At 38.0% G+C, this 14,091-nt stretch overlaps 1 protein-coding gene across 8 annotated transcripts in view; it reads left to right on the top strand.

Moving 5' to 3' along the window:
- SPTLC3 (serine palmitoyltransferase long chain base subunit 3) overlaps positions 1-14,091 on the top strand; it is a 247,582-nt gene that overhangs the window by 58,412 nt on the left and 175,079 nt on the right. For 5 of the 8 annotated variants that reach the window (XM_054542014.2, XM_054542016.2, XM_054542018.2 and 2 more), the window contains one exon: positions 13,518-13,681. The exons of the other annotated variants lie outside the window; for them this stretch is intronic. The gene's annotated coding sequence lies outside the window, so the exon portion shown is untranslated. The remainder of the gene's footprint in view (positions 1-13,517; positions 13,682-14,091) is intronic. 8 annotated transcript variants of the gene reach the window in all.

Here is a 14,091-nt window from a genome sequence, read left to right on the forward strand (position 1 = left end):
CTCTTGCCTGCTGCCTCTGTTCTTCTGTCTATTGCAGCTGTGAGTCTTGACAGTTACACGCAAACTTGTAGACAGTGTCTCCCTCATTTGCTCTTTCTTACAGCCCAGCCCTTTGAGCTAAACATTTTTACTTTCCCCATTTACAGTTGAACAAATGGCGGCTCAGAAAGGTGAAGTGACTTGCTCAAGGTCACACCACGCTTATAGTCTGTACTGTATAATTCCCTGATTCTATATGATATTTCAGTTAATTATCTAAGTATTTACTGAAGACTTACTTGAAGAGCATTAAACTGGATACTCTGGGAATTAAAAAGATTGTTCATGAATTGCTTCCTGTATGTTCATGAATTACTTCCTGTGTGCTCATGAACTGCTTCCTCGTGTGTCTCCTCCACCTAGTGTATGAAACCCTAAACAGAACAGAGCTCATCCCGTATTGCTCATCAGACTCCCACAATGCTTAGTCCAACCTGGGACCCAGAATTAGTAAGTACACATTACTAGACAAATTACCTCCAGAACTTTTTTTGGCTGCCAAGATAATCAGATGCCAATCACCCACCAGACATTCTTATCGTGTAGTTGATTCCAAGGTCATTCATCCCTTGGGTACCATTACTTCCTTTCTTTAAAAAAAAAATACTTTAGAAAAAAGTTTTCATTTAAGCCAGGCTTAGGCAACAAATATGAATTTCAACCTCCAAAAACATGTATAAAAGCACTGTCTGATTTGCCATCCAAAATTCTTTCCTAAGATGATAGTAAACGTACAAGTTCCAGAAAAAAAATACAATGAAATTTAAGGATTAACAATTCAAAAATGCTTTGAAGTCACACTTAAGAATAAAGTTCAATAATACCAAAAGCACAAATGGCAAAAGAAAAATAGATAGGACTTCATCACAAATAAAAACTTTTGTGCTTCAAAGGACACCACCAAGAAAGTAAAACCACAGCCTACAGAATGTGAAATAAATATTTGCAAATCATATATCTCATAAGGGACCTGTATATAAAATCTAGAATGTGTTCTAGTACCTAGAACTCCTACAACTTAATAATAAAAAGACAAATTACCAAAGTTAAAAATGGGCAAAAGATCTAAATAAACATGTCTCCAAATAAGATATGCAAATGACTAATAAGCACATGAAAAGATTCTCAACAGCATTAGCCACCAGGGAAATGCAAACCAAAATCATAATGAGATACCACTTAACACCCATTAGAATGGCTTTAATCAAAAAAGACAGATAATAAATTTTAATGAAGATGTGGAGAAAATGGAACTCTCATACTTTGCAGGTGGGAATACGAAACAGTGCAGCCACTTTGGAGAACAGTCTGGCATTTCCTAAAAATGTCAAACATAAAGTTACCGCATGACCAAAAATGCTATTTCTAGTTGTATACCCAAGAAAATAAAAACATATTTTCACACGAAAACCTGTCGGTATTCCTACTAGCCAAAGGCAGAAACAATCCAGATATTCATCAGTTGATAAATGGATAGACAAAATGTGGTATATTTATACAATGCAGTATTATTTGGCCATAAAAAGGAGTAATGTACAAATACATGCTACAGTGTGGATAAACCTTAAACACATTATGTTAAATGAAATATGCCATTTGCAAAAATACCACATATTCCCTGATTCCATTAAGGTGAAATATCCAGGATAGGCAAAACTATAGAAACAAAGTAGATTAGTGGTTGCTTAGGTAAGGGGAGGTTTGTGTGAGAGGTGGAGAGCAAATGGGGAGTGACTAGTATACTAAAGAGTATAGGAGTCTTTTTAGGGGGTGATAAAAATTTTAAAACTTCATGGAGGCGATGGTTGCACAACTCTGTATATACCAAAACCATCAAATTGTATACTTTAAATGAGTGAATTGTATGGTACGTGAATTATATATCAATAATCCTTTCATTAAAAAGTACAAATAATACAGTTTGAGAAACTTCATAAATATTACAAGAAAATATTTGATGACATATCTTTACATTCAAAACAAGCTAAAGTATAATCAATGCATATCTTACTTGTGATTCACTTCTGTGAGTTTTTCTGTATGTCACATACATGTGATTTCTTCATGATCATCATCACACGAATTGGCAAAAACTAGAAACCAATCACTTGGAAATGAAAGGAGAGAAAGTTGTCAGGTTGCCAGAACTGGAAAAACAGGTTGAATACAGATTTGATATGTTACCAGCTAAAGTTATGTGCATTACTTCACTAATTGGAAGAAAACAATTTTCCATTTGGAAAAGAAGGTGATACGATTCAGTGTATCACCAATATCTTCTGGAAATTTAACACGTAATGGCTGTTGGGCAACTGATAGCCTATTCAAAAGTCAAAACCCAGTTAATATACAACCCTCCTTTTCCCACCACTATGCTGAGTAGAGTGAATTCGTCACTGTGTGTGTGTTGAGAAAAGGGAAACTTACTATGATACCAGTAGTAACAATTTTAAGATTTTATAAAATGAATGTTATCAAGCAATGAGAATAAACAAATTACAATTACACATAAAAATATGGAAAATCTCACAATCATAATATTAAGCAAAAGAAGCCAGATATCATGCATGATTTCATTAATATAAACTCAAAAGGAGGCCAAGCTTACCTATGCTATTAGAAGTCAGGATAGTGGGTATCCTTAGGAAAGCTGGGAGTGGAGAGGGCATCTGGGAACTTCTAGGGCACTAAGAACATTCTGTTTCTTCTTTCAAATGGGGTCTATATTTTCATTTTGTGCCATGTCTGCAAATTATGTAGTTCATCCTGCCCTTACTCTACTCATTTAACACATTGACTGTGTCTGGAATTTAAGAAAACTGTGTTTATAGCAGCTGTGCAAAGTGTCATGAATCACATGTTCAGGGCAGGAAAAAATAGTCAATGTAGTCAAGCCAGTCTGAAGAAAGAAAGAATTCTTATGCACGTACTGAGAAGAAGTGCCCCAGTGCTAGTATCATTCATCTTTGAATCACAGCTTCCTCACCATTCAGAGAGTGGAGAAAAAGGAAAATAAGATGAACTGACCATCTTTTAACCTGAATACCAAGCAGATATAAAACATTATCATCTATGCTTTTCTCTTTCCACTAAGGTGAGGCATAATACATTTGATCACCAATTACTAATTAATCATGATATTTTATCCGTTAATTTTCAAAAAAAAATCCTGGCTGAATCTTTCAATCTTGTGAATATTTTTTATTTTACATGTGCCTACCTTGCCACCAGCATTAGATTGTTGACTGTTAGGCCTCTTAAATACCATACATTCCTTCAAGCAATTGACGTCCATGTCCAATATCTTATAGCCTCTATGGTGGAGGGAGAAAAATGCTGCTTTGAATTTTTGTTGTTGTTTTGATTTTGTTACATTTTTGTGTGTTTTTTGTTTTGTTTTGTTTTGCTTTGCTATTTGCTTTAAATTAAAATCTCCAAAGTTGGCTAGATGCAGTGGCTCAAGCCTGTAATCCCAGCACTTTGTGGGGGCCAAGGCAGGTGGATTGCTTGAGTCTGGGAGTTTGAGATTAGCCTGGGCAACATGGTGAAACCCCTATGTCTACAAACAATACAAATCCAGGTGTGGTGGCATGTGCCTGTGGTCCCAGCTACTCAGGAGGCTGAGGTAAGAGGATCACTTAAGCCTAGGCAGTCGAGGCTGCAGTGAGCCAAGATCATACCACCACACTTCAACCTGGGCAAAAGAGCAAGATCCTGTCCCTAAAAATACCCTCCAAAGTTAACAGTTTGCCTTTTCTTCAAAAGGCTTAAAAAGAGGAGCATAAGGTCTTGTGATACTTTTACTTTTACTTTTAAGACTGTACAGTCCTCAGCAATTTTGGCCTTAAAATGATCCAGAGTAACACATGAGAGGCACAGGGGCTTTCAAGTAAGCTCAATGTTTATTGGAAACCCCAGCTCTACTACCAAATATTTTTTTATCTGTCTTGGAGCTACAACAAAACCATTCTCTAAGCCTCAAGTTTTAATGGGTAAAATGGAAATTTTATTACCTGTTATTGTGAAGATTACTGTGAAGGCTAAATGAAATGTGGAAAAACCCTGAGAAAGTTTCTTGGAATATAAGTCAAAGAGGGGAAGAGAATGGCAGTTTATACAAAGAAATGGCTTATATTGTAAATCACTAAAGTATAATTTTCAAAAAGTAAAAACCTTGACTTTTATGTAAATATAAAATGAACACATTGAAGGTTTTATTCAACTTAATTAATAAACAGCAATATATAAATACTGGATCAAACGAAAATGTGAGAAACAGAAAAATATATATACATGTAGATATATTTATAAAGAGAGACAGGAATGCAGAAATGAACTTTCTAATAGATGCAAAACTAAATATTGTTCTCTAGGGAAATTATTATAACGATGCTTGGGGTTATCTTATCCAAGGAAGATTTTATTCAACTTAATAAACAGCAATATATAAATACTGGATCAAATGAAAATGTGAGAAACAGAAAAATATAGATAGATGTAGATATATTTATAAAGAGAGACAGGAATGCAGAAATGAACTTTCTAATAAATACAAAACTAAATATTGTTTTCTAGGGAAATTATTCTAATGATATTTAGGGTTATCTTATCCAATTGACATAAATCAAATTGTATCTCTACTGGTGAAAAATCATTTGCATTGCTTTCTACAAGAATAATTAGTGTTGCTGTCAGTTTTCTACACATTAACTTCTATCCCTACAGAATTGTAAAACAGTCAACAGAAAGTCAATAAAGAGGTGCAGACTCCTGTAGTATTTGATGATCCTCCAAGAGTTCACTATACTATGTTTTGCCCTCTACTAAAAGGGCACTTGGTAACTTATCTTGCCCATTTCCAAGGCCGGAGCTTTTTTTTTTTTCTTACAAAATGACCTACTGTGTAACACATATGTGTATATGTAGCTGAATGGAGACAATTTGAAATGCAAAGCTCACACATATCCATTTCAAGTGCTATAATAGGACAATACATTTCCTTGCTTTTTTGTGTGTATGCATTTTGTAAAGAAGGATGGATATGTAGGTAGGTGAATTATTGTTGTAGAATATTATTCTTTTCTTTCTTTCTTTTTTTTTTTTTTTTTTTTTGAGACAGAGTCTTGCTCTGTCACCCAGGCTGGAGTGCAGTGGCACGATCTCACCTCACTGCAAGCTCTGCCTCTAGGGTTTACACCATTCTCCTGCCTCAGACTCCCCAGTAGCTGGGACTACAGGCGCCCGCCACCACACCTGGCTAATTTTTTGTATTTTTAGTAGAGACGGGTTTTCACCATGTTAGCCAGGATGGTCTCGATCTCCTGACCTCATGATCCGCCCACCTCAGCCTCCCAAAGTGCTGGGATTACAGGCGTGAGCCACCACGCCTGACCAGAATATTATTCTAATATACTAACTGATGATCAGTCTCTCCTTCACCCCTCATCCTAGCTGTTGAGCTGCTTTATTCTCATTGTACCAGGAGGGGAGAGTTGCAGAGTAAAATGCAGATGCATTTAAAAAAAAAAAAAAAAAAAAAAAAGCTCTTTTGGAGTTTTGAAGTCTTTGGGGTAACACAGAGACACCCATGAGTGACAGCAGCAGGTTTCTGGAGAAAGGGATGTTCTTGAGGGACCAAAAGAGAGATGCTTCCAGGTTGTGAGAAGAGTAATCGGTAAAGAAGTAATGAGCAGAGGCACACGTGGGTGGCAGGGAGGGGCTTGCTCTGCTTCCCACGCAGTTACCCTGAAAGGAGGAAGGTCCCTGGAGAGAGAAAACTGCTGCAGAGGGAGTCTAGGTGGATGGAGCCATAGACAGACTTGCAGGGATCCCTGATCCCTGGTTCCTAGCCTGACGGAAGGAACAGAGCTGAATTGTTCCCTTGCCTTCCCACATGATGCAGGGAAAGCAGAGAGAAAGCCACTAGAGCTTCAGGGTGCAGGAGGAAGAGGAAATGTGAGATGATGCTTAGGAGCATATGTCAATGACCAAAGACATTGTCATGCTTCAAACCTGCTGTTCCCAGAGCAACCTGATTTCATAAATGCTCCTTATAACTGGGCCAATGGACTGAGATTATCTCAACCACCTGGTGGAAAGTGAAAAGCAGGTGGGGTCCTCAAAATTAAAATTAAGTTCTAAGAAAAAGTTATATTTTTTCAACAGCTATGTTGTGACCTGATTTATAGATGCTATATCTATGATTGCTGTGCTTGGAGAGACTCAGCCCCCCAGAAGGCCCAGTGCTTTGCCACCTCTTAGGATCCACACTACTGTACCTCTTTTACTGTCAGTATCAGAAGGGGTCAGCCACAAGCCCTTGGAAGCTTAGAAAATTTGTCCTTCCTAAGACCCCAGAATTGTCTCAGAATTTAACTCTTGAGGCAGGCCACCCTGGAACGGGTTCACTCTTCATGTGTCTATAACCAGGTGAACTTTTTTAACCAGATCGTGTCCAACAGGGGTATAAAAAGATCCAATCGCATTTAGGAGTCCAGATAAATTTCCTAGTAAATCAGGGGACAGGCTACATAAATGTCTCCCACAGAGTCTATGCATTTAAGATGTCTAGGAATAGATGTTAAGCAACAGGACTAAAAGCACTGGATGAATATTTTTCAAGAGCCTCTAATTCTTACCTACCTTGCTGCCTCACTATGGCTGCTACTATATTCCTATGAATGTAAGAAAAGTTACCCTAGGTCAAGGTATAAACCTTCTGTTGCTAAGACAGCTGATGGTCATCAAAACCCACATTCCCCTCTTCCTTCTGGACACAGGGTAGGCGACATTTCCCAGCCTTCCTTGAAGTAAGTCTAGTCACATAACCGAGATACAGCCAGTGGGACTGGGAGAAAGCAGTGTGTGTTGCTTCCAGGCCCAGCCTATAACCTTCCCATAGGCACTGTTCCATGCTCTTTGTCCTTTGCCAAGAAAAGAGTGGTGATCACAGTAGCTTTGGTAGCATGATCTGAGGATAGCAGCACTTTAGACATCAGACTTTGAGTGATATGGTCCCTGCCAATGTCCAGGCCTCTTTTTGGTTTCTTGGGTATAAGTGTGAAGACTGTGAGAGAGATTGAGGGCCACAGTCCTGGCTGTTGACCCCTCTTATGGGAGACTTTCTATCAGCCAGACTTGTAGCATGTGGTCACTGAAACTTTCTTCTTAGGTCCAAGAATGTCATTATGTTGTCAGTAACAATATTCCTGGACAAAGAAGGAAGAGAGATGCTAAAGTTTTGTATCATATGCTTTCTGAAGTTCTCTCCTATAATCCTTATGTTAGCCCTCAGAGGTTGTGATCCTCTTTTATAATGGAAATAAACAAGATTCAGATTAATGTGCCTGATCTTAGCAGAGCCAATTATCCATGACACCCAGCCTCCATGAGTGACTGACATATTACTGAAATGAAATTTGAGGGTGTTTCATTTGATGGAGAACATCCAGCTCACCATCTTTTTATAAGCCAGCTGTTTTTTCCGTCTTCCTTACTTGCAGACAAATTAAAACTGCATGATACATTTCCTGTAGTGAAGCTAAGCCTGAAGTATCCGGACCTGCGTGCACAGGGGCATGGAAAAGAATGTGTTTTAACCATGCCATAAATACCTTATCATACATGACTTTTACAGAAATGTGACAAGAGCAACAAGAAGAAAGAAAGAGGCAACTTTGAAATCTCAATGCTCTTGGATTCATTCTTATCACATACTGGTGGCCTGGCACCCACAGAAAGACCTTGGGGCAGAACAGGCAGACTCTCTGAGGCTGGGTCACTATGCAACGTTTCTAACACTCAAAAGCCACTGCTTCGCCTTTTTCCTTTTCCACACCATTGCCCCTCAGGTCAGTAGGTACATGCCCTCTGCGGTAGGTAATATACTAACAACACAAACCAGCAGTCCACAGATCCTGATTACTCACCCATGCCTGTCACTGGAAGAAGGGTGTGGGAGCACAAGGTAAATACAATTTTCCCTCTTTAGCCACAAAGGATTTAATTCCCCCAAGCCCTCTTGATAGGAAAATTCACAATTATACGACTTGGAACACTAAAGTTCAAACAAGTTTAGATTTGACAAAATTCACTGAATTGTACCTTCGGATTTGTGCATTTCCTCATATGTAAATTCTACCTTAAAAACAACAACAACAAACAACAACAACAAAAAAGCACATGACTACACTCTCACCAGGCTGGTTACAATTTTAAAAAGACTGACTATACCAAGTGTCAGTGAGGATGTGGATCAACTGGGATGTTCATTAGTGGTTGGTGCATAAACTTGTGCAAACACTTGGAAAGCCATGGATCCATGTATTAGTCTGTTCTCACACTGCTACAAAGATATTGCCTGAGACTGGGTAATTTATAAACAAAAGAGGGTTAATTGAATCACAGCTCCACATGGCGGGAGAGGCTTCAGAGAACTTACAATCATGGCAGAAGGTGAAGGGGAAGCAAGACACATCTTACATGGTGGCAGGAAAGAGAGAGAGGGCAGGGGATACTGCCACTTTTAAAACCGTCAGATCTCATGAGAACTCCCTCACTATCAGAAGAACAGCATAGGGAAACTGCCCCCATGACCCAATCTCCTCCCCCCAAGTCCCTCTCTCGACACATGGGGACTACAATTTGAGACCAGATTTGGGTGGGGTCACAGAGCCAAACCATATCAATTGGTATCTTCCAAAGTTGAACAGCTACACACGTTATGTTCCAATGATTCCACTTCTAGGTATGTACCCAAGAGAAATGTATGTCTATGGCTACCAAAGTCTATACTAGAACATTCACAGTAGCAATTGTTTTAATAGCTAAAAACTAGAAACAACCCAAATGTCCACAATAGAATGATTAAATAAATTATAGTATGCTCCTAAAATGGAATACTATGTAACAGTGAGAATGAACAAGTTATTGCTAAGCACTACAAAGTGGAAAACTCTCTCAAACCTAATAATTGAGTGCAAGAAGCCAGACACAAAAGAATATGAACTGAATGACTCTTTTATATAAAACAATGAGGCAGAACTGATCTATGGTGATAGAGCTTAAAGTAGTGGTTTCTTTGTGTGATTAAGGAGTGAAGAGTAGGGCAGGGCCTGAAGAGGGCTTCTGGATGCGAGAAATGTCCTATTTCTTCAGCTGGGTACAGTTCCCATGTGTGCTCACTTTATGAAAATTCATTGAGCTGTGCAATTAGTCTGTGTATCCTTGTCTATGTAAATTAGCCTGCAATTTTTAAAACTGCTAAAAAAAGATTTCAGCTGCTCAACTTGAAAATTAACCTATGAGAGTCTTTAAAAATACACATTTTCTACATTTCTTGGAAGAAAACAACCAGAAGAAAACTCTTAGAGCAATAAACTAAATAATGAGATCCTCTGACTAGCTGCAAATTTTTAATTAGTAGTAACAGATACTGTAGTAGGCAGAGTAATGATCCTCCAAAGATGTCCACACCCTATCTCTGCATCCTGTGAACATGTTACCTTACATAGCAAAAGAGACTTTGCAAGATACTGGTCAAATAATGAAAAATTTCTGTTAGAGGGGAGGAACAACTTCAAGACATCTATTATACAACATGATGAGTATAATTCATAACAATATATTGTATACTTGAAAATTGCTAAAAGGGTGAATTTTAAGTGTTTTCACCACACAAAAAAATAATTATGGAGAGGTAATGCATATGTTAATTAGCGTGATTTGGCCATTCCACAATGTATACATGTATCAAAACCCATCATGCTGCACAACATTAATGTATACAATTTCAGGTTGTTAACTTAAATTAATTACTTTTAAAAGGGACTTTATAGATGTAATTGAAGTTATTCCAAGATTATCCTGGATTTCAGGATGGTCACAATCTATCATATGATTTCTTAAAATCAGAGAACATTTCCTGGCCATAGTCCCATACATATACAGAGATGTATGATGGAAGAAAGGTCACAGAGATTCAGCATTGCTGGCTTTGAAGATGGAGGAAGGGGGCATTAATAAAGGAATGTGGACACCTCTAGCATCTGGAAAAGCCAAGAAAAGAGGTTCTCCCCTACAGCCTTCAAAGAGAAATCAACACTGCTGACACCTTGATTTTAGCCTAGTGAGACCCATGTCAGACTCCTGATCTGCAGAACTCTAATATGATACATTTGTGTTGTTTCAGCAACTAAGTCTGTGATAATTTCTTACAGTAGCAACAGAAAATGAATAAGAATGCTAAGCATTTAATTTCCATTTATCATCCCATGCTAGCTAGAAACATAAAAGGGTTCTTTGTATCAAAGTATTAACTAAAGAGTAAGCTAGTTTTAATTTTTCTACAGATAAAGCACATTTTAAAAGACTTTCTAGAGCCTGTTTCTCATTCAAAATATGTGATGTTTTTATGATATTACAACTCAAAGTTAATGACTTTTCTTCCCCAACTAAATTGTAGACACCCTCTTCTTACATAAATCCCGCAAATCTTTCCTATGGGAGACACAAGAGTGCAGATTTTCTGTCCGTCTCTAGAATTTATGAGGTTTTACCCAAATGAATGTATTACGTTTTTCTATATGATAGCTCTCTCAATCTTCAGAACAGTCTAATATTGATCATTCAAAAGATCCAATTTGATCTCTGATCGATAAGACCTGATGGGCTAATATGGACTTGGTTGCCCTAATTTGGGTTCCCACAAACAGAGTCTGAGACAAGGATTTAGGTGCAAGTAGTTTATTGGGGGGGTATTTTCAGGAAGCATGGATAAGTAAAACCAGGAAGGGAGGAAAACTTAATAATGGGTGTTTTTATAAGAGGGTTACTACTGAGGGCAACAGAGCCACAGTCCCATTGGGATCTCCCCAGAGGCTGTGAACATGCCTCAGAATTGTCCCATAAAGAAGAAAATAACATGGGGTGTTTATGCACCAACTTCTGTCCCTTGTTGGCTGAGGGTTGCTCTCAAGGATGTGAATTTCCCAGCACACCTGGCCCACACTGCAGAAGCAGAGAATACCCCATGGTAAGAGAACCTGCTTGGGCATAGAAACACAGAAAACAGCTGACACCGTGTATCAGGGACCTCCAAGCTAAGTCAAAAGGATATCAATGAGGGACTGACTGTGTCAGTATGATCTATTTCAGGGCAAAGATATGTGATGCTAAATATGTGTTATGCATGGATTTTCCAATCACAACAGTGTGCAAAACCAAAAAGTGTGAAAACTAAAATTAACTTGATCTTGATTAAGAGTTATAATTTCCACCTGATATCAGATAAATTGACATGATCACTTTCTGGGTTTTCTCAGGTAATTTTCGTGACTTATTGGTCAGTTCAAATTTAATATTAACTTACATGCGGCTGGCCTTCTTGGGTCATCACGTTTACAACCTATTCATGGGAAAATCTATGGAAATAAATTGTCTCTACGATGAGAATTCTTCCAGATTGAACTCTTTGGGAAATTTAAGTACTTCCATGTAGACTTATTAGTAGATATTGACATGTCATTAGTCATTTGTAAAAAAATTTATTATATCACAAATTTTAAACATCAAAAAGGCAAATAAAGCATTTTTATTCATTATTTGGCCAATCCAATGAAATCTCCCAAGTAATAACAGATTCTGTCATTTCTTTTCTTGGTGGTTGATGGTTCTCAAGTCAACAGCTGAAGAAGAGGTGTCATGGTGTAAGGAAAACGGCACTCACTTAGACCCAGACGTTCTTGAGTTCATGACCCACTTCTACCACATATTATTCTGTGGCTTTGGAAAAGTCACTTAACCTGTTGAAAATTCAGTTTTGCATGAGCATCACTCTCCATTACATGGGTAAAAATTGAGTCACTGAGAATGAACAGATTTCTGTACACTGAACAATTCTGACAGTTCATTCTGCTCATATCCTCCCATTTTTGCCAACTCTCTATCCCCAAGTTGTTCCAAGAGTGTTTTCACAACACGTTGCCAAGCCTCTGTCCTTCCCTCTCTTGCCTATCCTCATACTGTTATCTCCCTTTTTGGCTGCTTCATTAAGAGAGGAGCTGAGAATCTGGCATCTGGGCAAAACCATTACTTTGGAGAACACCACAAGGCCATTGATAATTTTATCTTTGCCTTTAATGTACTATTGGGAAGATTTATTTCTACCTTTAATAGTAAGATATCCTAAGTAGAAGGCATGTGGGTACTGTTGAGTCTTAGTTCTATGAAAGTGGAGACTGTGTATGTTTTATTCCTTGTGATATCCAAGGACTCAGCAAATACATAGTACTTATTCAAACATTTTCTGAGGTTACTAGTTGATCCAAAATGTATTTATTTGTTCAGAGATGCAATATCTTTCTCAATATTTAGTCTGTGTTTTAGGATTGATCCAAACCTTAAACCTAAACCTACCACTCACTTCAACAGAACTCCTCGCTTATTTTAACTGGAGATGGTATGAAGCAATGAGTCACCACTGACTATACATACCAGCAGTGCCTGATGCCAAATGGTTGGTGTGTTAATATAATTTTGTGCACACAACAATGCACACATTCCAATAGGGTAAGTAAAATAGAAAAGTTTCAAGAGTGAGAGCACGTAGTAGATATTTCTCAGAAATCTATGTGTGATTACCTAACCTTAGCAATTGCAGTTAGGGGAAGGAAAAGGATAAAGCAGAATTCAGCTGTGTTTTAAGATTTATTTTATATATGCCTTTTGTCCCTTGTAAAAAGAAAATTTGAAAAAGAAGAAAAAGAAGAGGAGGGTGGGGGAGGAAAGGGAAAAGGACAAATGTGAAAAGAGGAAAGAGATGGAGAAGAAGAAAAGAAGAAAGAAAAGAGACATCTAATGTTAGAAAAGTTTTATTTCAAAATCTTTATTAAAAAATGCTTTGCACAGGGCAATAGAGCTCAGGGAAAATAACGCCCTCTCTTCAACTTGTCTTTCTAAGTAACATGAGGCAGTTGGGCCAACAATAGTGCTCCCCTCTACCTCTTCATCTCTCCATTTCCTAAATCTTAGAAGAAAATAAACCTACAAAAGTTTAGCCCCCAAATCCCAGTGAAACAGCCATGGAAGGGACAGACCAGTGAAAATCTACTTCTACTTTGATGATAAAGGTTGAGAGAAATGAGATAAAATTTTTGAACTTGAGACACAAACTGGGCTGAACACACTTGATATTAACTCCATCTCTTCCCTTGGCCTCAGGCCTTATCTTATTCCTCCAGCATTCCTTGGGATGGTAAAGGCAGGTACCCTCATATGCAAGTCATGGTTAGGAGAAGCATTAGCATGTCCACCTCCAAAAGCTACATTATTCTGGAGTAGAAATGAACCCTGTCCAAGGGAGCTGAGGTACAGGACATGAGGCTCCGGAAACAGAGGCCATTTCTGTCTTTTTGTTTGTGTATGTGTGTTTGATTGTTTGTTTTTGTCTACTGCACCAGTAAATTGGTCTCTTTTCTTAGAGTCTGATGCTAAAGAAGTCTTGACTCAGGAAAACCACAAGGGTGGACTTGGGAAGACTCAACAGGTTGTAATGACTCTCCAACAAATCATGTCACCATGCCATTTGATGATGATAGGAAGAAACAAAGCTTTGAAGATTCATGCATTGACAGAATAAGAGTTAGTGAGTAAACCAGATATATTTCAGGACTGGGACCCTGCAGTCTTCAACCACCTCACACCTGCATCGGTAACAAACCCAAGCTACAGCATAATTTTCGTTCTACCTCAGCAGATATTTTATAGATGGAAAAACTGAGGCATAAAGTGGGTAAATACCTCCCCCAAGGTCACGAGATAAAGATAACACAGTCACCAAATATTCTGTCTCCTCAACACCTGTCTTACTGGAATTCTTGATGGATTGGTACCCCCTTATTTTAGTACTGATTTTAACATAGGTGGGTTTTGAATATTGGGTTTTTTAAAATCTTTTCAAATCATTTGTAAATTATGGAAATGCATACATCACATGAAACTTACCATTTTAATCATTTTTAAGTGTACAGTTTAGTTTAAGTACATTCACATTGT

Source organism: Pongo abelii, chromosome 21 (assembly GCF_028885655.2).
Source record: "Pongo abelii isolate AG06213 chromosome 21, NHGRI_mPonAbe1-v2.0_pri, whole genome shotgun sequence".
NCBI lineage: Eukaryota > Metazoa > Chordata > Mammalia > Primates > Hominidae > Pongo > Pongo abelii.